This window comes from Protopterus annectens, chromosome 13.part0 (genome assembly GCF_019279795.1).
Source record: "Protopterus annectens isolate FY-2018-M chromosome 13.part0, PAN1.0, whole genome shotgun sequence".
In the NCBI taxonomy this organism is placed as follows: Eukaryota; Metazoa; Chordata; order Ceratodontiformes; family Protopteridae; genus Protopterus; species Protopterus annectens.
The window spans coordinates 109,955,528-109,979,577 of NC_056747.1; the positions used below are offsets into that span (position 1 = coordinate 109,955,528).

At 40.4% G+C, this 24,050-nt stretch overlaps 1 protein-coding gene across 1 annotated transcript in view; it reads left to right on the plus strand.

The window, feature by feature from the left end:
* Positions 1 to 24,050, plus strand: part of LOC122787839 (dedicator of cytokinesis protein 7-like) — a 4,057,077-nt gene that overhangs the window by 2,696,907 nt on the left and 1,336,120 nt on the right. The window lies entirely within an intron of this gene.

The following is a 24,050-nucleotide window of genomic DNA, read 5'->3' on the forward strand; positions in this document are numbered from 1 at the left end:
ATAAGACCACTAGAGAGAGATATTAAGTCCTTCTTGAATATGGGCCTTCCATGCAGTCATGCATGATCGGAATATATTTTATACTCCCAGATTCATTGAGTGATAAGATGCTACCAAGGTATCCATGACAGCAGTGAGAGTTTATAGAAGTGATAATCTACATCATCAGTAGTGCTTGAAGTGTCCATGAAACACCATTTGGTATAGTAAGGGTTAACGCTGAGGTTAGAAGTTGAGTCCAGCCAGGTGCTTACGTAGCTAGCTGTTCTTGATGTTGTAAGGATGCAAAATCACTGCCTAGTACAATGTTCTTTATTTCTGGAATTGCAATAACATCTAGTAGGCTGGGTTATTATTTGAGGAAGACTTTTTACATTTAAGAATCACATTCACTGACTATATTTAGGTCATCCATTATTACGAGCCTTGTTCTAATGTAAGGGGATATGTAGAAGGAATCATAAGCTAAAGTTTAGCAAGGACCAAATGAAATATTTGACAATATAGTTCCTTTGCCTAAAAAAAGGCAGCCGTGGGGGGGTTAGTATTACAACTATTGTTTTTAGTTAAAATGGTCATGTATAAGAATGTGTCCATTTGTGATCAATTGGAAAAATTTGATATTCAAACTTACATCAAACTCAGAAATATGACTTCTTAACAAAGTTTCAGATATACAAGTGTATCTAGGAGATATAACACTATAAGGTATATACTTTATACATTAAGACAAATGAGGCATGCAGAGCTGTTCTTAACACCACTATGGCATCTGGGACTCGGTCATTCTCGAATGTCATTACTGAATGACGAGACAGTGTTAGACAGCATGTCACCACAGATACATGGGAAATGTACATTTCTTGCAGCAGCCCCTTTTGAAGTCGTCTGTCTGCAGAAAGTACTCGTTTGATATGAAGTCTCTGCAGCAGGCTCAGAACTGATTATATTAATTAAGGGAATGCAGATGTTGAAGTCCTACTCTGGGAAATCAGGAGGCTTTGTACCACATCAATGCAGGATTCAAATTCCAATTCACACTCAGTTTTTCATATTTCAGTGAAATTAAAACTCCTTTCATCTGTTATGATGGAATAGAGCCAGCAATGAAATGAACAGTATGTGACTGGTCCTGTACTCATTTTGTTTTATAGATGTTCTCTTTCTTGTGGCAGTTATTGCAGCTATATCTTCAAAGGACCTGTGTTTAATAATATGAAAAGTTTAGTTATGTTGATATTTGAAATTGTTTTATTTGGTTCAGTGCCATATATTAATGTACATGGAGTCAGTTTGTGCTAAGTAGCGACACAAACAATGAGTGCAGTCATACTCAAGGTGTAATATGCTACAGTATTTGTTTCTTGCATGTCTAAAGCGTTGATGTCATGCAGGCTCAGAGCTGGAACAGTTAAGATATAGGAACATTGTCTTGTAGCTCTTGAAGGTGATACAGGAGGTGGGTTAGTACCTGACATAATAGTTAAAGGTAAAGGCCCAAGCATGCTATGAAGAAGATACCTCAAATTGATCTGTTTAAACTGCAACGAACCCCATACATTCTGAAAGAAAAGCTTAAAGTGCTTATTAAGTATGGAATTATATTTAGGGAAGAAACTGATATACTTAAAGGAATCAGACCCACCTTTCTTGTGTCAGCAGTTACTAAATCTAATTTTTAATGCTTGATAGGTTATACTGTTTAAAGAGAATAAAGTGAGCATGTAACCAATTAGAGTAAGGTGTTTCTGTGGTAACTGTGTAAAGCTAATGGAAGGATTAGGCTGTGTCCAATTTATAAGTTAGCAGTAAAATAGTTAGCCTCTTTGGAACAATGCCCTGTAGCCTCAGTGGAAGAGCCTTTTACAATCTAGGCAAGGGATCATATATATTCTAAATTAAGCATGAGTTATGCTTATCTACAAATAGTTTTGGGTGATGGCTCTGGGAAATGCTTAACCATAAGTACTCAAAAAGGCATGTCTGCATGTAACCATTTATCTTTTAGGATGCCATCTATATATGTCACTTCAGAGGACTATAGAAAGTTTATTACAGGTATGTCGGATATTGTCATTTATTGAGGACTATAGAAGGTTTATTACAGGTATGTCATTGTCATTTATTTGGATGGAGTTCAGCTAAAGAAATACTTGCAGAACTTAATTGATGTTTGGAAAAGACTGAAAGTTGTTGGTTTGCATCTTAAAAGAAAGCTTTTTTCTTTTTTTTTAAAGAAATACAGTACTTATGATGCACAGAAGATGCACACAGATTATGTTTCATAGAGATTACAGTAGCAGATGCTCCATCTCTTACAAATGCGGTAGATATGAAATCATATTTCAGTTTACTTATTATAATAGGCTGTAACTAAGCCTTGCAGCCTTCTTGAACATTTTGCATATTTTTTTTGCAATATCCAAGTATGGATGAACCAGTGATAGGAACAATATTCCAATCACCTGTTCAACAGTTCAGCTATGTTGTGTGTTTTTAAAGCTGGCATTGTGTAGGATTATGTCACTGTCTATGATCCAAATAGATTGACAGCTGGAATTCAAAAAGTCATTACCTGGTGATCAGAGTTACAGTCAGGCTAACTAGCTTTCATGCTCTTTATTATGTGTCTCTTGTTACGTCTAGTAGACTGCAATCGTAAGATACAAGACTGAAAAATATTACACCAAGCTTATCCTGGGATGTCTGGAATGAAAAGCTAAAGCAAAGTGTATCTGTGATTGTCTGAATCAATTAAATTTGGAAAATTAAGTAAAACTGGGTTAATGTTAGGTAGACAGTAAATCACTGCTAAATGTACAGTTAAACTCACTAAAAGCTGCTGATTTTTCAACTATCTCTCTGCCCTTTTTCATCCCTACTTGCCTACCTCTCTGCTACTTACACACTAATCTCACCCAGTACCTTCTTATTTACACCCCATTGCCTTCCCCTCTCTTTGCTTCCAACTTGACTGAAGTTGTTTTCTCGCTCAAAACCAGCACCCTGTAATATCTCCGTAGTATAACACCTGACTTTACTATAGATTCTCTCTCCCTCAGATAGAATTTCATGTTACTTATCATTTTCCCAGTTATGAAAACTTTTATTTATATTCAACCCTTGAATAGTAATGATTTAAGATGAAATTTGTATTTTATATTGCTCAGTGTCTGTGTGTGCAAACTGTTGTCATGTACTAAGCGTTTCTTTTACATTTCTTGCATTACTTTTTGTGTAATACTTACAAGGTCCAGGTCATGCCAGAAAAGGGTCCTTGGACCAATGCACTGACATGATTAAAAATGTCATAAATAAATAAATTAGATAGTTTGGTGGGATGCCTTTTCAAAAACTGTAGATGTGTTTGCCATGAAATGGCATACAATCACTGCAACACTAAGACAAATTTATAATGTGCATAGTATTTCAGAAAGGCGAATGCCTATTATTGAACCTTAATTCAGCAGTGTGGCAGTTTCAGATTTTATTATTAGTACCGTATCATCCCATGCTTCATATACGTGCCTGGCAGAGAAGGAGAGATGAAGTAAATGGAAGGTGAGGCTATGTATAATGTTTAAGGTTTAATCATTTAAATATCCCAAATGAATGTGGAGAGGCATAACTAGTGTGAGGTGAAAGGGGCAGCTGCCTAGGTGCAAGGTATTCAGAGAGGTGCTGAAATTAGATAGAGAACTTAAGAGTTGAGGGGACACCAGACAACCTAAGTGTGGTTCTGAATGAGAAAACAGGTGTATCTTCAGCAGCAAAGTTTGTTATGAAGTCTGACATCCATACTTGTCTTGCTTTCACCAGACCTGAAACTGCAATTCTGAAGAAAATGTATGACCTCAAAAGCACTAAATTGAGAAGTTTTGCACCAGAAGTCCGTATGTAGTTTTTCTCTTATTTTATAGACTTGTTATGTGACCAATTCCATTACAAGAATGGCTGTATGCAGCTCTATTTACAGTCCTAAATGGAGCCCAAGCATAAGAGAAAGCTATTCCAACCCTGTCTCTTATATTGTGATTTTTAGTTATACTTTATCTGTGAGGAGTTATGCTAGCAAGTAAACACAAGATTCAGAGATCAAACCAGTCTCTCAAACTTAACATGTGAGAGAAGACTTTTTATGCATTGCAAAGGTTTTTGTGTGTTTCTAACAGAACCACTGACATAGCTGTGAAGTTACTGTTGGTAAACCTACGTCTATACCTGTTGTGACTAAAGGCCATAAAGAACACTTTCCTGAGTCTATTGTGTCCAAAGGGAGATATCGTTTGGAATATTTAGAGTTACCTATTGCTACACAACCTAGATGTTCTGCGCATGAGATACATACCCCTACTTAATTAAAGACTGTATTAGATAGTGGCAAATCAATTTTTCTGGAAGGAAGTGGCCTGACTGAAGGGCAGGTAAGCTACTCACACCTTCTGTGAAAATGACAATGAAACCATGCTAGGGTAAGTTATTGCCATATTACTTATAAACGTACAGGGAAAATAGATAGTTCTAAGTTTTCAAAAGGCATGCTTTTATACCATATGTCTTCTTGTATCTAAAAGTTGCACTTTGAAAGGGTATTTTCAGAATGGCAAAAGAAGGTATATTATCTTGTGCATGTAGATGATATGTGCAGCTGACACATTATGCTCACAGCTGTATAAAGACAGTGTTAATATCCAGATCTAGCCAGCCTGCCACTCCTCATTGCCCATTTCTGTACTGAGCCTTTCAGAAGCTTATGATGATGATGATGATCTACTCACGTATGTATTGCTGTACTGCTATCTTGTGAAGGAGCTTGGATTACTTGTGTAAAGCTTTGAATTTCAGGTGTTGGACTTTTATATCAAGATATTGCAGCCTACAAATGTTTTACCATATATCTGACCAAAATAAACTCACGCACACACACACACACACACACACACACACACACACACACACACACACACACACACACACACACACACACTACGTATCTGTATGTCACAATAAGAGCATTGCATTCTCCTTGTCTGAAATAATGACCTACATAATAATAATGGAACTTAGTACTGATTATATATGATATTGTGAATGTAAGCTGATAGTGAACAGACATATTAGGGAGGTCAAGGCAGTTATAGAACAGAGCATAAGGGGTACTGTCAGTGTACCAGTCTCTTGTGAGAACCCGCTTAGGCTATCACATCAAGGTGTAGTGACCACACTTTGGGAAAGGCATTGATAAAATGGATACCTGTTAAGACAATGAAAATATAATAGGCAAAACTTCCTGTATTGAGTATCTAGCAGTACACACTTTAAACTCAACATAAAGGGAATAAACAGAAGGAAAGGGAGATCTTGACTTGGTACATTCCTTCTAATGATACTTGAAATTATATGAATGATTTACCAAGCATTAAAAAGAGCATCTTTCAAGGAAATGTATATGATAAATCTACACAGATGTTACCAAAATACTGCAGCTCAAGTACAGCTGAGTGTAAGTTTATCCTTAAGGTTTAATTCAAGGTCTAACATCTTGCATTGTAAACTTTACTTGCTTAATTTGTCACAATGTAGTCCTCAATGCTGAGCATGCTACAGCTTAATCTTAAGAGTCAGGCAACAGAAACTACTACTAATGCATCTTCTAGCTTCAAAATATACACTTCATTAAAAATATCTACTATCTGACTTTTTAAAATATTTATGTTATTATATGGTGCAAAACGTAGTATGACAAGCCATAATTGGGAGCTATTGAAAACTGTAAATTTAGCAGCAGCACACACGGGCGCACGTGCACATATACACACACCAAATTTGGATAATTGTGTTTCATGGATGTGTTTGGGCAGGGTGGGCTGGTCCCTTTTGTACTCTGTGGTGTGAGGACTCTGTTGGCATAGTCTGGATTTTAATTATCTTAACTCAGAGGTCGTGCCAACTTAGAGTAAAAAGAAAACATGATATTTATAGTTAATGAAGTTACCCATTTTGTCTGAATTTAGATTGCATGGATAATGGGACACAGCCCCACATCAAAGGATGATAGAGGATCAACCCTCTTCAAAATATATCTTAATGGCTATATCATTTTTGGGTACTTTTTTAGCTGAGGTGCTTCATTGTATGAAGTTTTACATACATTTGAACCTGCCAAATATTTTCCGGGCAGTATAACTTTTCCTTATCAATTTAATTTACTAAATTATTAATAATTTATAGACAAATGATAAAAACAATGCACACAAGGTCTAGAACTAGGTTTTACAGGGTACGCCAGAACTCTTCCTTAAAGAGTATAAAATTTTTATTAAGTAAAGATGGTAAAAGAAATGCATAAATTAGGAGTCTAGAGTACTTCCACTAATAAATATGGTACAGGCTGGGTATGTGGTTTAAACACAACTTTGCAGTAGAACAAAAGGTGATCACATTTACTGAGGGAAGGAAGGATCAGAGCTGTAGTACACATTCACTGAAAGGTGGTACTGAATGATGGCAGCAGGTCAAAAGCAATGAAAAGGCAAAAATGCACGTAAAAGGGAAGTATTACATGGAGTTGTACAGAACAATCACTTTTATAAGGGTACTGGAGTTAACAAAGCAAGACTAGTAATCTTTACCTGTTAATAAATCACGTACTTCTAGGTGTAACAGATTGTAAAAGAATAAAAAACAGAGAAGAAAAATGGGAAAATACATTCAAAAATGGGTGAAAAATATGGGAGAGGCTTTTTCTACAAATGTAATTATCTGCACCAGTGAAAGAAAAATAAATAATTAGACTCAATATAAGCCTTTGGTCGCATTTAGAAGCTATCCAGATTTGATAATGGGGTTGCTGTGGTTATTTCATGGCAGTGTTGAATGTTTCAGTTATTGGTAAGTAATAAATAACTTCATCAACATTAAAATGAAAGTAATGACTAACATATCCTGAAACAAGTAGGTTGGCATATAAGACTTAATTTTACCTACAGAAATGGAGTCTTTTGCATAGAACATTCCCTATTCCACATCAGTTAGAAATAAATATATGAAAACAGATAAAACATTTTATTGGAGATGTGAGATGGAAATAAAAGCTGTCTGGCAACACATTTTTATGACTGTAGCATATTAAATTACTTCAACAAATCTTCAAGTGTTATGATCTGTTCCTGTTTAATCCTTCATTATTAGGGACATTACTAAAGGGCAGTTACAATTTTTTCAGTGTCTTTTACGAGCAGCTTGTAAGGCAGTTATAAGGAAGATGAAGAAATCTCTTAACATATTCATTTTCAGAATTCTTAAACACAACCATTGCTATGTATGAAACGGAAATTAAAACCACCGAAAGGAATTAAAGGAATTCAAAATGGGCTAATAATAATCTTAATTTGTGGTCTAAATTTTCATTTATTGTATTTACGCTAGGATAATACTCCATGAGTATACTAGTACTTTGAGTGTTTAATAATTGTCAGACATTATAAATGTAAACTTGTATTGTATTTACGCTAGGATAATACTCCATGAGTATACTAGTACTTTGAGTGTTTAATGATTGTCAAACATTATAAATGTAACCTTGTATTGTATTTACGCTAGGATAATACTCCATGAGTATACTAGTACTTTGAGTGTTTAATGATTGTCAAACATTATAAATGTAACCTTGTATTGTATTTACGCTAGGATAATACTCCATGAGTATACTAGTACTTTGAGTGTTTAATGATTGTCAAACATTATAAATGTAAACTTGTATACCTATGCAAGCATTCTGATAGTAAGCATTAAAATTAAGATTATAAATTTCACATCTTGTATATACTGCATGTTGTTAATAGAATATCATTTTAGATAGGTTTGCTTGCTAATTACGGTGATAATTGTTTTTGATCAATAAGATCATATAAAAGTATGCAAATAAAAAAAACAGTGAGGTAAAACAACATGGACACTGGATAATTTATGCTCTGTCTGTATCTTGATGACTGTTTAGAAGTGCTGTACATAGAACTCCCATAGCTTTGGAAAAAAATAATTAGTTCCTGTACTAGTGCCCAGACAGGGCAATATTACAAGTCACATGAAACACACCCAGCTATGATTAAAAAAAAAAACAGGCTATTCAAACAAAGGTCAAACAGTATGCTGTTTTAATTTGAAATAATATAAAATGTACATTAAAATACCCAAAAAATTACTTTTTCTTGAAAATATAAATGTATATGTATGCATTTGTTTAACTGAAAAGCTAAACTGAGCAAGAATCCCTTTTCAGAGGAAGCCCAGGAAGAAAAGCTCCAGTGAATATACAATTGCTATACTTGTGCTATATACACAACTTGTTTAAGCAACAAGAGACAGTTGACAATATTACAATGAATGTATACAGTGCAGTTAAAAACTACATATCAGAAAGAGGTAACCAAAAACACTGTCAAGAAGTAATTACTTATCAAGAACATGAACTCAAAAACACAGTCAAAATGTTGCGAAAATATCCATCAAAGACCAAAGGTTGAAGAACAGTAATTTTAAAATATATCAGTGGTTTGGTAGTTGAGGTCGGCTTTGTTATAAGCAGAGGTAAAATTGATGGGAAAGCATAAGAAATATAGAGGGATAGAAGAAGGTATTTTCATCTGGTGGTATATTGGACATTGGGAGAAATGAAAGGAAGATTAAGTATAGCTCTCTTACCTGATGTATGTAAGATTGAGCATAGATATATGTTTGAAGGAATATAAGGAGTATGTGAGACAGACTTTGCTTTAGAATTGAAAGGGCATTGTTGAACATGAAAGTAAATGTGAGGCAGTATACAGTATGAAATGGAAGTCATTCTAGTAATGAGTAGGGTAGATAGAGTGGTACGGTGTGACTGGTGTTATTGTTAAAGATACCAAATAAAACATGAAACTTAGGAAACTCATGCACTTCCTCAGGCTTATTAAAACACAGACTACAAATATGAATCATAAGTAATATGCATATTATTTGATTATCCATTTGGCATTGTGATTCAATAAAAATATGTCATTGTAAGAAAATACATTTTTATTACTGAAAATGTGCAACTTTCTGTTTAAAAAGTTAGTTTAATTGAAAATGCTTCATCAAAGCTTTAAACTACGTGCTGTTTAGCTTGATTTGATACTTAGACTTATGAAACATTAAATAACTACACAACTTACCATCTACTGCATTATGTTTTAATAGTAAAAAAATCACAAGCTACACTCTTAGAGATTTCTAGTGTGATACAAATAACAGTAAATCAAAACCAGTGTTCACCAACAAGAGCCCTAATAATATTAGTATATAAAACATTTATTTTATTGAACACTTTCTTCCCTACTATAGGACTTCATCAGAATGAATATATGTTATTCTTATCCACCTTTTATACCAAACAGCCTTACAATGTCAGAAGATAGCCATGTGATAAAACTTGCATATTAAATTTTCATCACTTTTACAATCCATTAAAATAATTAAGTTTGTAATAAAAGTTTAAAAGAGGCATTGGCTGTGAAATTTCCAAGGTTGGGGATAATATATAGCATCGAACAAGACAGACCACCTATCTTCAGAAAAGATGTGTAAGATGTTGGGTCAAAAACTGAACCTTTAGCCGTGTATGTGGAATAGAGCTTTAAGAATGTAGTAAAAGGTGTCATATGTTATGTTAAAGACACTGCTGACTTTATTATATAGATGGGTAAAAGTGGCAGTAGTTTTGTTTACTATGACTCCCACTAACTTGGAGTTAGTGTACTATAACAAATACTTGTGTAACAAATCTGATTTCATACAAAAAGAAACTGATTCTACTGTCAGCCTGTCGGTGGTGGTGAAACACAATATGTGAAGTTGTTCTGTCTCGCTGTTCATTCTTACTGATGGGTTTGGAGTGGATCCTCAGCTCTGACTTGGCCAACTGCAAAAGCTCGAGGTCTTCAACCAGCTTGAGGCCAACTCCCTATCCCATGATGCACCCTGATCTTCCCCCAGATCTCGTTTGCTGCTGCAACTTGATCAGACGTTCACCAGCTCTGGCCAGTGAATAACTTTATTTTTTCAACATTATAGCTGTTAAAATAGCTTAGTTGCTTATTTAGTCATTTAGTATAGTTAGTTAGAGTGTTTAATCTATTCTTAAATTACTTAGATAATATAGTTAGTTATTAGGGACTTTTTTTAGGCCTGCTTTTCTACCTATCTCAGTTAGTTTAATTACTGAGTGGCAGTGTTTTTAGGCCCTTTTTTCTCTTCATTCTGAATATCCTATAGACAGTGTGTTTATATTAACCGTGTCCCTGGGATTCATGAAGCTCAGCGCAAGGCCGGCGTTAGGCTTGCGCCGACCGTGCGGTGTGAAGAGGGTGCAGTAGCGCCAAATGCATATTAATGAAGGCACGCTGCCGATACAGCCACGTGCACAGAAAAGGAGCGTGAGTGCATAGGGCATGTCGAAGTGCCGCACAGAGGCATGGAAATGGCAGCTGTCAATGTGCAACCTAAAATGCTTGCATATAGCAAGTTGCAAGATAGTAATCACGTCAGTGTCCGTGGATACTGAAACGTATGCAAAGCATGCCAGAAAGTACCTGCGAACACAAAGTGAAGAAGCAAACACAAATGCACGGTAGGGAATAACGGGTCCCTATCTCGCGAACAAATGACATGGAAGACCATGTGGCCGTAGTCCAACGCAGTGTAGATAGCCATACCAAGTGGAAGTGAAATGCATCATATGTTAGCAAGCCGCCAGTAGGTACGTCCAGCCCAATGGTGAGGGACACCAGCTGACCCATAATGTGAGGGAGGGTACACAGCTGGGCAGATGTGTCCATAACAAAATACATGAGAAATGTAGATATCTAGCGATTGTATGTCCGAATCATATCCCACAAGGCATGTAATAGTCACATACAAAAGGTATGTCCGTATTTCACATACCAAATGTGATATGAAATAGAATAAGCATGTAAACGAAACAGAAGGAGCATATAAACAGCTACAACAATCAGGACACATGTAGGCTGAAAGGAACAGTATTATCCATACCGTCGACTAGGATTACCACCTGTCCCACTTTGTGAGCAACAGTCCCACTTTGGGCAGTTGTGTCCTGACAAAAACCTGTAAAAATGGCAAATGTCCTGAGATTATAGGACAAAATTATTCCCTATACGTTATGTAATAGTTGCATTAAACAGTTTTTCTGTATCTAAATTACATAAATGTTATAAGAAACAGAATAAGCAACTAAACTGCTACAAGAATAAGCTTTTATATAGGCAAGAATTCTAAGTGCTATCCTGTGTACTGACCGTGGGTATGTGATGGCCTGTAAAATGTGATGTTTGTACCAAAAATGTCCCACTTTGGCCAATTGAAAAGGTGGCAACCCTACTGTCGACTGTGGGGAGGTGTTGTCCACTACAGTCGGATATGTGTACGGAATATATCCCATCCTGGACATAGGAAAAGGTGGCATCCTACCAATGAGTACAACAGGCTGCCAAAATCTGGAAGTCAGCGGTACAAGCCGAACTTGTCAGGATGTGTCACAGTCGAACGGGTAGTACCCGGGTATACCAACCATGTAATGAAAGTTAAGTATGGGCGTGTAGCTATGTGCGTGAGGTATAGCATGTGGAAAGAAAACATGGCAGGGTAGTCCACACAAACATACAGGTACCAGACACATGTAGGGTATTCCATGTGTTACTCTGGCCTTGCCATGGGCCAACAACCAAAGCAGTGATGTGTGGGGTGTGAGGAATCTGTGTGTGTGGGGTGGATGGGTAATGGTACAATCCTCCAAGGTGATACCGTGTCATATGCAGAATAGGTGAACCGGAGGTGTATGAGGGAGCAGCAGGTGAAGCTGAAAGAAACACAAACACATGTATAAACAGCTGCAATACAAGCAGAGAGGCCATACTGTAGAACACAAACAGATGAATATTGAAGTGTGCGATACAAATGTATAGATATGTCACCGGCACATACCCACAGATTGGTTCTGATGGAACTGGCCATAACAAATGCAACACACCTAGCTGGAACTGGCCATAACAAATGCAACACACTTGGATGCATAATGGACTACCCAGCATCCCCTCCACATCACACAACCCACTCCCGTACCTGAACGTCCACCAAATCCAGACGTACTTGGCCTACTGGTTTGGTGCAGCCACAGCTACACATAGTGACCACTACGCATATGTAGTAAGTAGTGTCACCCTAGGCGGTTGCAGGATTGCACACAACCTCATCACATTTTCGTAACTCCAAAAAGATGTTCGGTATTCCTCTTGTTGTGGATCGGTCCAATTTTTGGATATCCCTCATGGGATACGTAACCTGTGTAAACATTAGAACGGAAGACACGAAGTCCAATCCTGTAGATATCTGGACAGAAGTTGGAATGTGCATTAGAGGTGCATGACACTGTCCAGCCCTAAGTGGTCATGCATAACCTACTACCCAGGATCAAACACTCGCCCGTGACGCACGTGTCCCGACACGAATAAGCGGGAGAATATATTGCACACATTCGCATAGTGGCAAATGGTATAAGAGTGATGAAGGCACTGACGTAAACAGAATAACCCTGATCTACTGTGTGAGGGACACTTAATGTGTGTGTAGGTGTGACCGACCATACCTGTCAACCTCTGAGAGCAAGATATCTGGACAAAGCCATGAATAAAAGTGGGACAAAGGCCCAAAAGTAGGGACAATTTGTAAAGATTGCCCTTAGAAACTTAGAAAGTTGATAGAATAACAGTTTGTACATTGGCATTAATTACCTGAAGAGTATGAAGTCTGAAACTCAAATGTCTGTGATTATGTTCTGACTTCAGTCTTTAATGATTAGCTACTGATTTGCCAGAAAACAACAGTGTATTACAGAGGTTCATACATATTTACAGTAACAAACCTTCACATTTGTTTACTGTACTACTGCATACCTGTAGTTAATTCATGTCCAAAATAATAATCCTCGTATGAATGCATACAGGAAATAGTCAAATGTGAATAGGAACACCCCTCACCGTGGATTACGTATTGTAACCACCCCACCCATATTATGTATTGCCAACATAAAAAGCTGCTGACAGGTGCCGAAACACCTGTGTCTGTAAACACAGGTAAAAATCTATAAAATGGACAAATTCTGTCCATGTGCTTTGTCTGACATTTGAACTCGGTCAGGGCAGTTCCGTTCACCAGGCGGACAAGCCTAAACCCAGATCACCACATGAACACCCTGACAATCAAAGACTTGTATGTGCCAGGACTATAAGCCTTGGAGTTCTGCATATCCTTGGAGTGATTAAATATGCAGCTTGGGTCCAGAGCAATAGGGAATAGGGAATGTGTAATATATAGTACCGCGTTTTTCCCAGCAGGAGAATGGATGCCTGTGTTATAAGTGAAGCGGTGAGGCATATGTTAATGTAGCTATGTACTATGGGTATGCATATAAATGAGTCAAAACACCAATAGTATAGTGGTTACAGCATCCGGCCAACATGAATGCAGTCCCGGGTCAACTACGACTACAGCACATATAAGTTTAAAGTGTAATGAATGCGTCTGTGCTGTAAAGACATTTAAATATGTAAAGGTGAACGTGTGTTTCGCATATGTCCGTTAACCAGATTACAGATATTTTACTGGTACTGTCACAATTAATAAAGCCCATGTAAGCACAAAGTCTTAGTAAACATATGTAACCCACAATAAGGATATGCAAGTGCACCTGCGCGTGTGTAATCCGCTCATAGCATAGCAAATGAATGCTGTTTTCTACACGTTTATTTATATATCTATATATGGATATATATATTTGTGTATAGATATATATCCACATACTTAAACTAAATAAATATATGAAATAAAGAATGTACAGACATATATATATATATATATAAATATAGATATCTATACACACAATACATTAATTGATATATACATAACAAACATATAAACATATGTCCTTGTAGATATAACACATGTACATAAATAGGTTATGTCATAGCTATTATGGATAGACATACTGACATGCAAGAAAGGTAAATACACTGCTGCTTTCCAAACCATTGCCCGGAAAGTACCAGTGTGCCAAATCTGCAAGTTCTACTCTTTAAACATGGATATAGGTGTCCTTTGCAGGACCCCAAAAATTGGTCCACTACAGGCACCGTCCTGTAATGATCGAAGCAAAGAAAGTCACATCCGCAGCTACAATATAGCCGTACATGCAACAGTAGCTTATGCAAGGTAATAACACATGGGTTGACAGAATGTATGACATATGTCCCGATACGCGGAGAGAGGATAGTGCTTAGAAGTGTCTTCATACTTTATTATCACTCACATTAAATATGTCATTACTACTGTGAAGGGGTGTCAGGTATGGGAATCATGGGTATGCAATAATGGGCCTAGGTTCCCAGGTGTTGGTTGACACAGATTTAGTATGCCCGCCCCATGGGAGTGATTAATATTCCTATGTGGGTATAGCACATGCCTATACCTTCCAAAAATGAAGAACCCATCTACTGGATATTGTGTAAACCATTGGGGGAAGACGTAGGGACTTATATCAGTGTCATGTAAGCGATTATCATGGATGTACATGCATACGAATAAGATGGTAACCATACCTCTCAACCTTTCAGAATAAGACATCTGGAAAAAGGCATATTAAAATAAGTACAAATAGGGACTATTTTAAATATTCCTCTGACAAAGTTAGAATGTTGACAGAATAATGGATAATTCATTAGTATGAATGTTTTGAGGGTTATTAATTATAAAATACTAATGTCTGTCATTATTATCTAACCTCACAGTCCTTAATGACTTGCCACTAATTTACCAGAAAGGCACAATATTATGAAAAAAGGAACAACATTATAAGTCTAAGTTCAGGACATTTACCCAAAATGGGTACAGTTGAGAGGTATGAAGGTAACCCTGTCCTAAATAAATGTACAGAATTAGTGATATCAGGTGGACAGGTGTGAAGAAAGACGTGATGACAAATGACAAAACATGTATAAGTCAAAAGCATGTACCTCGATAAATGATAATGAATACTTATACCCTGTGATAGTCAATGTGGAAGGTTAATAGAAACAAAATAAATGTGTCCCTCAGGGTGTTATGCAGTGTCCCCGATACAGTGTTCAGTCTCCGACACTCGCATGTGAGTTCCGCCACTGACGGAAAGCGCAAATACCGGTGAACACATAAGGTAGATGATAGCATAATATGTTTTGATTAGCACTTGTTGGCTTTTGTGAGGAACACAACACTCTGGGCAGGTGTGTCCTGCAAAAGGAATGTAATGGCATCTGGCCTGTGATTTCTTCTTGTGTGTAGTGGTGTAATAAAATGATATGTCTTGTATCAGAAACAGATACATGTTATAGGAAACAGTATTATTGACTATACTACTACAAGAAAAATCTGAAGGTATGAAAAGTGCTGAAGTAGTCAGTTTAGTATTGACCGCAGGTATGTGTTGACTTGTCAAATGTCACAGCTGTATATATAGTACCTATAGGGCTGTCACCTTTACAAATGATGAAAGTGGGAGCTGCTCTGTAGAAATGTCAGACGTAGCAGGTCAAAACATATCTACAGCCATGCATACTCCACAAATAGACATATTAGCACACAGCAAAGCTTAGGCCAGGAGTCATGGAGCCTTGGCCGGCGTGTACGAGTAGAGTAAGAGTAGAGTCTGCCGAGCTATTCAGCAATATCCTGTAGGGGCGTGTAAGACAGCCCCTAAAACGAACATTGCACGGACAATGTTAGGATATGCAAATTACCCCATTTGTAGGTGAAAGCTATGCAAATGATGTAAATCTTCGATACATGAAACAGTAAGCTGTCCGTGCAAGAGTAGAGTTATGTGCAGAAATGTACTCGGATGTTAACCGAGTTACGTTCTGCAAGTAGCTAAACGGAGCAATGTCAGCTGCAAATAAAGGATGAATTTAGTCGAAGAAGCATGCCAATGGCCAAATATAAGGCCAGTGGCATATTTTTCCATTGGAAATTAATAAAACTCTATTTGTCCTCCCCCGATCTCCGGTGTGTAAGCGTAGCGCGGCGGCGTGAAAACACGCTGCACTTTTAAAACAAGAAAAATATTTAAAATATACATAGGAATTGTAATTTTAGTTAAAAGTTAGTTCGCCATGCAGGTGAATGGCAAGCTGAAGACAACATGGCTACTGAGTACTGGTTGCTATGTGTGGAAGTGCTCTGTCAGAGATGTAACCAAGCATTAGTAGGCAATCCGATGCAACTGAGGTTGAGGATAGTGAATCACAATTTGATGGGCCAAGCCACTACAGTGTAAGAGTAGGTTAAGGGGACTATCAGAGTAGAAGATAGGTGACATCATGAGTGTGTATGTATAAAACACTGTAATCCTATTGGAGCAGTGTGTCACATGTTTGCTGTCAGTTATTCATCAGTGGAAGAGGTGTGTTATGATTTATCCTAGGTAAAGTCAGGAAACTGATGGTGTATGCCATGGATATCACTGATGTTTCTTGCAAACCTGCGTATAGTGTGTTAGCGCCTGTGCATGCCTGTAAGCCCGAGTAAGCATGTGTGCGCGCATGTCAGCCCGTGTGCGCGTGTTGAAGAACAAGTAAGCTAATTTAAGAATGTTGAAGCCCGTGTAATGTCGTGTAAGCCACTGTACACGTTTGTAAGCATGTATAAATCTGTACTACACACATCACACACGTACTGCACACTCTGAAACACATGCTGCCAATACTACACACGTCAGTCAAATGGCACATGGATGGATAATAAATCTTCAGAATTAACAATGCTGTAAACTATACTACATTGATGGTCATAGCTGCAATGCATCATGCCTGCTTACATACACCTATAAGGATATCACACTTTGTGTTAACAACATTTTAACATTAATACAGTGCTATAAAGCCACCCTGTGCATCAGCACCATGTTAGTCTGTTCCTACATCACTGTTACACATTACAGGTGGTGGCACAGGTGTCATCATATGCACAGGGTATGGTGTTTCTTTTCCAGAGCCTGTCATTGAGCCACCCAATCAACATGTAAGTATGTGTGTGTGTGTGTGAGGGACAACAGTGTTTGCATGGCCCAATGTTGATGCAATGTGTGTGTATGTGTTAGCCCTAGCTGTTTGTTTCATGTGTGTGTGTCTACATGTACACAGTTTCAGCATGTGTCAGCCATATACAGGAGGTTGTGGGACAGTCACAGACCGTACCTGCCAGGCTGTACAGATCGCCATTATTGGCCATGGACACCCCTCCATGCATTCAACAATATTCCAGTCCTGCACCTGTCAATGTATACATATACATTCTTGGGATCTGTAACACAACCTGTGGATAAACGGGAGTCAGTAATGTTAACCTGATTTGCATAGTATTGTCAGTTAATACATAGTTATATGAGCCATACTCATCCTCCAAAGTAATAACCACTGCTGACTGTTGCTGAGATGTGCACACTACCATTTAAAGGTGCTGTACTATCATTGTTTTCAATGTCCCTTGTAATACCCAGCAACAAAATAACTGGTCACTACGCAAGTATAACCCAGGATCACTACAGCACACAGTATGCACACTATCATAGAGCCATAGCAGATTTACATACATCAAAGGTGATCACGTACAGATAATGCAGAACATTCAATAGTGCTAATATCCACATACACATCTATATCTATCTACATTACATATATATATATATATATATATATAGATATACACACACACACACACACACACATGCACACTTGGCAGGGTTGGGATCAGAACACAGACCTAACTACTTTATCACACTACAGCATTACACAAGTACAGAACACGCTACCGTGATTACTAGATCACAGCATTCACACAGGCGTACGTCTAGCTTGCTGGCATCATCATCAAAGGCAAAGACACCGTACGGATTTTATGGAGAGTGAATAGTGTAAAAGCAATGTACTGTTGTCATGCAGCGGGAAACTCACACACACACACACACACACACACACACACACACACACACACAAGTGGCAGGATTGGGATTAGAACACAGACCTAACTACCTTATCACACTACAGCATTACGCATTTACAGAACGCGCTCCCAGAGGCATATTTCTAGGTGGGTGACATCATCCGCAAAGGCAAAGACGCCGATAGAGAATATATGTGGTGTGAGGCGTCTAAAAGCATTACCATGTCCCCAGGCAGCTGGAAACACACACACACACACACACACACACACACACACACACACACACACACACACACACACACACACAGAGGCACACACTTGGTAGGGCTGGGAGTCGAACATACACCTAACTACTTTATCACACTTCAGCAATACGCATTTACAGAACGCGCTACCGAGATTACTCAACACAGCACTCCCAGAGGCATACTTCTAGGTGGGTGACATCATCCGCAAAGGCAAAGACGCCGATAGGGAATGTATGTGGTGTGAGGCATCTAAAAGCATTACCTTGTCCCCAGGCAGCTGGAAACACACACACACACACACACACACACACACACACACACACACACACACACACACACAGAGGCACACACTTGGCAGGGCTGGGAGCGAACGTACACCTAACTACCTTATCACACTACAGCAATAGGCATTTACGGAACGCGCTACCGAGATTACTCAACACAGCACTCCCAGAGGCATACTTCTAGGTGGGTTACATTATCAGCAAAGGCAAAGATGCCGATAGGGAATGTATGTGGTGTGAGGCATCTAAAAGCATTACCCTGTCCCCAGGCAGCTGGCAACACACACACACACACACACACACACACACACACACACACACACACACACACACACACACACACACACACACATACACTCACACACACACACATACACAGAGGCACACACTTGGCAGGGCTGGGAGTCGAACGTACACCTAACTACCTTATCACACTACAGCAATACGCATTTACAGAACGCGCTACCAAGATTACTCAACACAGCACTCCCAGAGGCATACTTCTAGGTGGGTGACATCATCCACAAAGGCAAAGACACCGATAGGGAATGCATGTGGTGTGAGGAGTCTAAAAGCATTACTGTGCCCCCAGGCCACTGGAAACACACACACACACACACAGGCACACACTTGACAGGGCTTGTAGTCGAACATACACCTAACTACCTTATCACACTACAGCAATATGCATTTACAGAATGCGCTACCGAGATTACTGAACACAGCACTCCCAGAGGCATACTTCTAGGTGGGTGACATCATCTGCAAAGGCAAAGACGCCGATAGGGAATGTATGTGGTGTGAGACGTCTAAAAGCATTACCATGTCCTCAGGCAGCTGGAAACACACACACACACAGAGGCACACACATGGCAGGGCTGGGAGTCGAACATACACCTAACTACCTTATCACACTACAGCATTACGCATTAACAGAACATGCTACCGAGATTACTGAACACAGCACTCCCAGAGGCATACTTCTAGGTGGGTGACATCATCCGCAAAGGCAAGGACACTGATAGGGAATGTATAGAGAGTAAGCAGTCTGAAAGCATATTACTGTCCCAAGGTAGACGTAGACAAACACTCGGCAGTGGTGTGATCAGGGCAACTAAATATCTACAGAGCACTACAACACCACTACATAGATACGGGACGCGCCACAGACAGTACACCCTGCAAGACAGTCAACCAGTGTGTTCAATGTAGGCATCCATCGTGACGTTGAAAATGGACATCTGTTGCCTGGATGTCCACCATCGCTATACAGGATGTCAGTGGCCATGCCCATACACAAAGGCACATCACCGACACAAGGTGTCGCTGGCCATGCCCACACGCTTAGTATCACACGTCCATTTGGAATGTACTCTGTGTCCATCTACACAATGGCATACTGGGCATGCTCACACACTTAGCAGTTGCAAAGGGCCATCTTGCATGCACACAGATTCTAAACACATAAGGGCGCAGTTTGGAATGTACTGTGTGTCCAACTACACAACGGCGTACTGGGCATGCTCACACACCTAGCAGTTGCAAAGGGTCATCTTGCATGCACACAGATTCTAAACACATAAGGGCGCAGTTTGGAATGTATTGTGTGTCCAACTACACAATGGCGTACTGTGCATGCTCACACACTTAGCAGTTGCAAAGGGCCATCTTGCTTGCACACGGATTCTAAACACGTAAGGGCGCAGTTTGGAATGTACTGTGTGTCCAACTACACAACGACGTACTGGGCATGCTCACACGCTTAGCTGTTGCAAAGGGCTGTCTTGCATCCACATGGATTCTAAACACGTAAGGGCGCAGTTTGGAATGTACTGTGTGTCCAACTACACAACGGTGTACTTGGCATGCTCACACACTTAGCAGTTGCAAAGGGCCGTCTTGCATGCAAATGGATACTAAACACGGAAGGGCACAGTATGGTATTACTGTCCCCATGTACATGAAGGCCACTCACATGTATTGACCAGTACAGACTCAGGAGCCATCACAGATCTCTCAGGTGCAGATCCCAGAGGTACACACCGCAGTCTACAATGTAGCCCTCAGACATCACCATGTCGTTGGACCAGCAATACACAGCCATACATCAACACAACACCGTGTGACTCATGACCAGTGGACTGTACATAGGCGTACAGCAACTGTGCAGACTACACATGTACTGACAGGGTTCCCTCATGTGTTATGCATTGCAATGATATCACTGTACATAACCAGGTTGGCTCTACACATACCAGGGGCCCTGGGTCTTACACAGCTGTGACAGAGGACTGTCGCTGTACACCAATGAACACATATGTTTGGATATGTCATACATGTAATTGCAGTGGATATGTGCATGGACCACACACACAACACATATGTACATAGCATAGCTTTTGCTGTCCTCCGTGCAGACAAGTGGCTACAGCAATCATAAACACGCAAATGGAAGGTGGGTCCATGGCTGTTGAATGCCAACAGTACATGAGGTAGCAATGTTGACCGAGGACACATTCCTTCTGTACTAGTTACCCATTACACTCATCCTGTCATACAACAGTCCATGTGTTATGTATGTCAACACACATGTCCACCAATTGCAATGCATACAAACATGGCTACATGACAGGCATGTAGGGCCAACACATACATGTACAAACTGTAGTGTGCATGCAGCTACCATGCATGTGCAGTAGCTGATGTAAGTAACTCATCTGTGCCTAACTACAACATGCAGTTGCAATGCAGCCCCATCATTGACACCTGTATATGGTGACATACTGACAGTACGGTAGGATGTACATCAGGTATGGATGGATGTGTGTACATAAAGTGGTGATCCACCAGTGTAGATGGATGTTCACCGGGGACGGCTCACAGGTGTGTCACATGCCATCCTACCATTACATGTGCAAACAGTATGCTATGTAAATGTTACTTGACAGTGAAGACATAAAACCGACACAGCGGTCGGGTGTTACTGACTGTACGTCACTTGACACCTGTAACACTTACATCCTCCCGTGTGCATATAGCAGCACAATTGCTGGACATAGCGTTGGTACACATAATGTGGCCAATACTACTGCATGTCTGTCAGACGTATCATCATATAGCAGGTGTATCATTCACAGTACTGCCATGTGTGTTTGCATGTGTGACCATATATGCCACATATGGTGGGGATACATCCCAATTGTTAGACATCTGTACATACTGTAGTGTGGAAAGCATGATGTAGGCAGGTGTGGTGTGTGTATCACACACATCAGCTATCCATATGTGTATGACAGTTGTGGTCTGCACAGTGTGTGTGTGTGTGTGTGTGTGTGTGTGTGTGTGTGTGTGTGTGTGTGTGTGTGTATGGCTGTCTGGTGCATGAAGTGAGGGTGTATGCTACCATACAGAACACACAGAATCCCTAACCCCTCATGGTGATGCAGTCTACTACCCTGTTGATGCCATCTGTCTCAGCCGTACTGGCTACCTGTACATGTCCTTTCTCTGTGTCGCATCATGTGGGTGCACAGTACTGTGAGGGTGATGACCACATAGGCAAGGGTCCTCACCTCAACACTATGGGGTGTGCATTATAGTGTTGTTGACCCCGTGAGTTTGGGCATGTTCCTGTAATGTGACAGGGTATTACTGCTACACAGTGAGGCCTCATGCTATCAAGTGGCCTCTAACGTTATCATTGGCCAGACTGCTGTGTACAACCCCTGCACCATGTCAACATACCTGTGATGTGACCTGGTATGGATGTTACATCTCTAGCCACTGTAGCCTATTAAACTGCACACATGCTGCTGGATCAGTATATGTGTGGACATGTGTGGTATGTTAGACTTTCCAGCTGTCCGGTTGAGGCTACGTATAGCATGCTGAGATTGCCATACGTGCCTGTGAGTACTCTACAGTTACACATGGGAGACTGCAAACACTGCTACCTGTAGGCACATGCAAGGAGACCATAAGGAGGGAACAGGGCATCATTACCAACATGCTGTTACTGTTGTTACCGAGACACATACTGTGAACATATAACAATGCATGCTACACCTGTACTACATCGTATGTCTGGTGCATGTCAACAGTACACAACTAATGTAATATACACATCTCTCACTATTCTTACACAACTAATGTAATATACACTTCCCTCACTAGTCGTACACAACTAATGTAATATACACTTCTCACTATTCTGTTCACCCTGTGCATCAGACCATTTGAGCATGTCCCTGCACCGATGGTGTGGATGACAGGGATGCAGCACAGGCTTCATCATATGCACAGGGTGAAAATGTTTGCCAGGGGCATAGGCTACACCAATGGGTGACATCATGTGTGTGGGTAAGGGCCGGTGATATGATTGGACATGTCTGTTCAGTATGCATGTGGGTGTTGTGGTGCCCTACAGATGTGTTTGCTGTGTGTGTGTATGTGTGCACACAGTTCTGCCTTTTGTGAGGCCTACACAGGGGTATTATTGACAGCTCCAGATTGTACAGACCATGTTGTACAGCTCACTGTGTCCAGCCACGGCCACGTGACCTGTGCTTGCCAGGGGTTGCACAGGCACGACCAGGCGGAGGTACAGATTGGCTACTGTCCGACGACACATGTCCACTGGAACCATGTCCCCGCTGGGAACGTCCAGGGTCACGTCCACGTGGCCTGCTGTGTCCTGGTGTGGACAGCACAGCAGCAGCTGCACTACTACTGCTACCGGCACTATGGGAGCGGGCATGTGAGGTGGCACGCTCACGTTGACCTGCACTAGGTGGTGTAGCTGGCCTACGTCCACGTGGCCTATGCCTCACTCCTACCAGATTTTCCAGCACAGACAGCTCACACCCGTGGATTGCCATGCCATGGTCAAGGATTCCGACCATGTCACCCAATCGCCTGTCCAGAACATCAGCAATCTGCTTTAGAGCATTTGCCAATGCCTGGATGTTGTCATTTAGGGTACAGATAGCAGCCCTCTGCAACCTCTGCCCTTCTCTGTTCTGCCATTCAGCATGTGCCTGTGCCGCCATTACAGTCTGGAACATGCGTCTGGTGATACCAGCTGCTGCACTCTGTCCTGCAAGTGCATGTCTGCCAGAGGTCCTCCTACGAGCAGCACCGGCCACATGCCTGTGTGGCACATCTGCAGACATTACACTGACACCATGGTGTAGAGACACACCTTCTGTAGCCACCACACGTTCCTGTTCCACGCTAACAGACGCTGACTGTCCTTCCTCTATGGCCACTGGTGATGTGGTATGTGTTGGCAGCAGAACTGTGTGCGGGGAAGAGGGGGACATAGCTGGGATGGCAACCATTGGCACAGATTCAGCCCCTGACAACCCTGCCTGTACCTCATGCATATGTTCATCACTGGTAGTATCTGTGGGGACACTAACATCAGATGGACCGCAGGAGGGTAACGCAC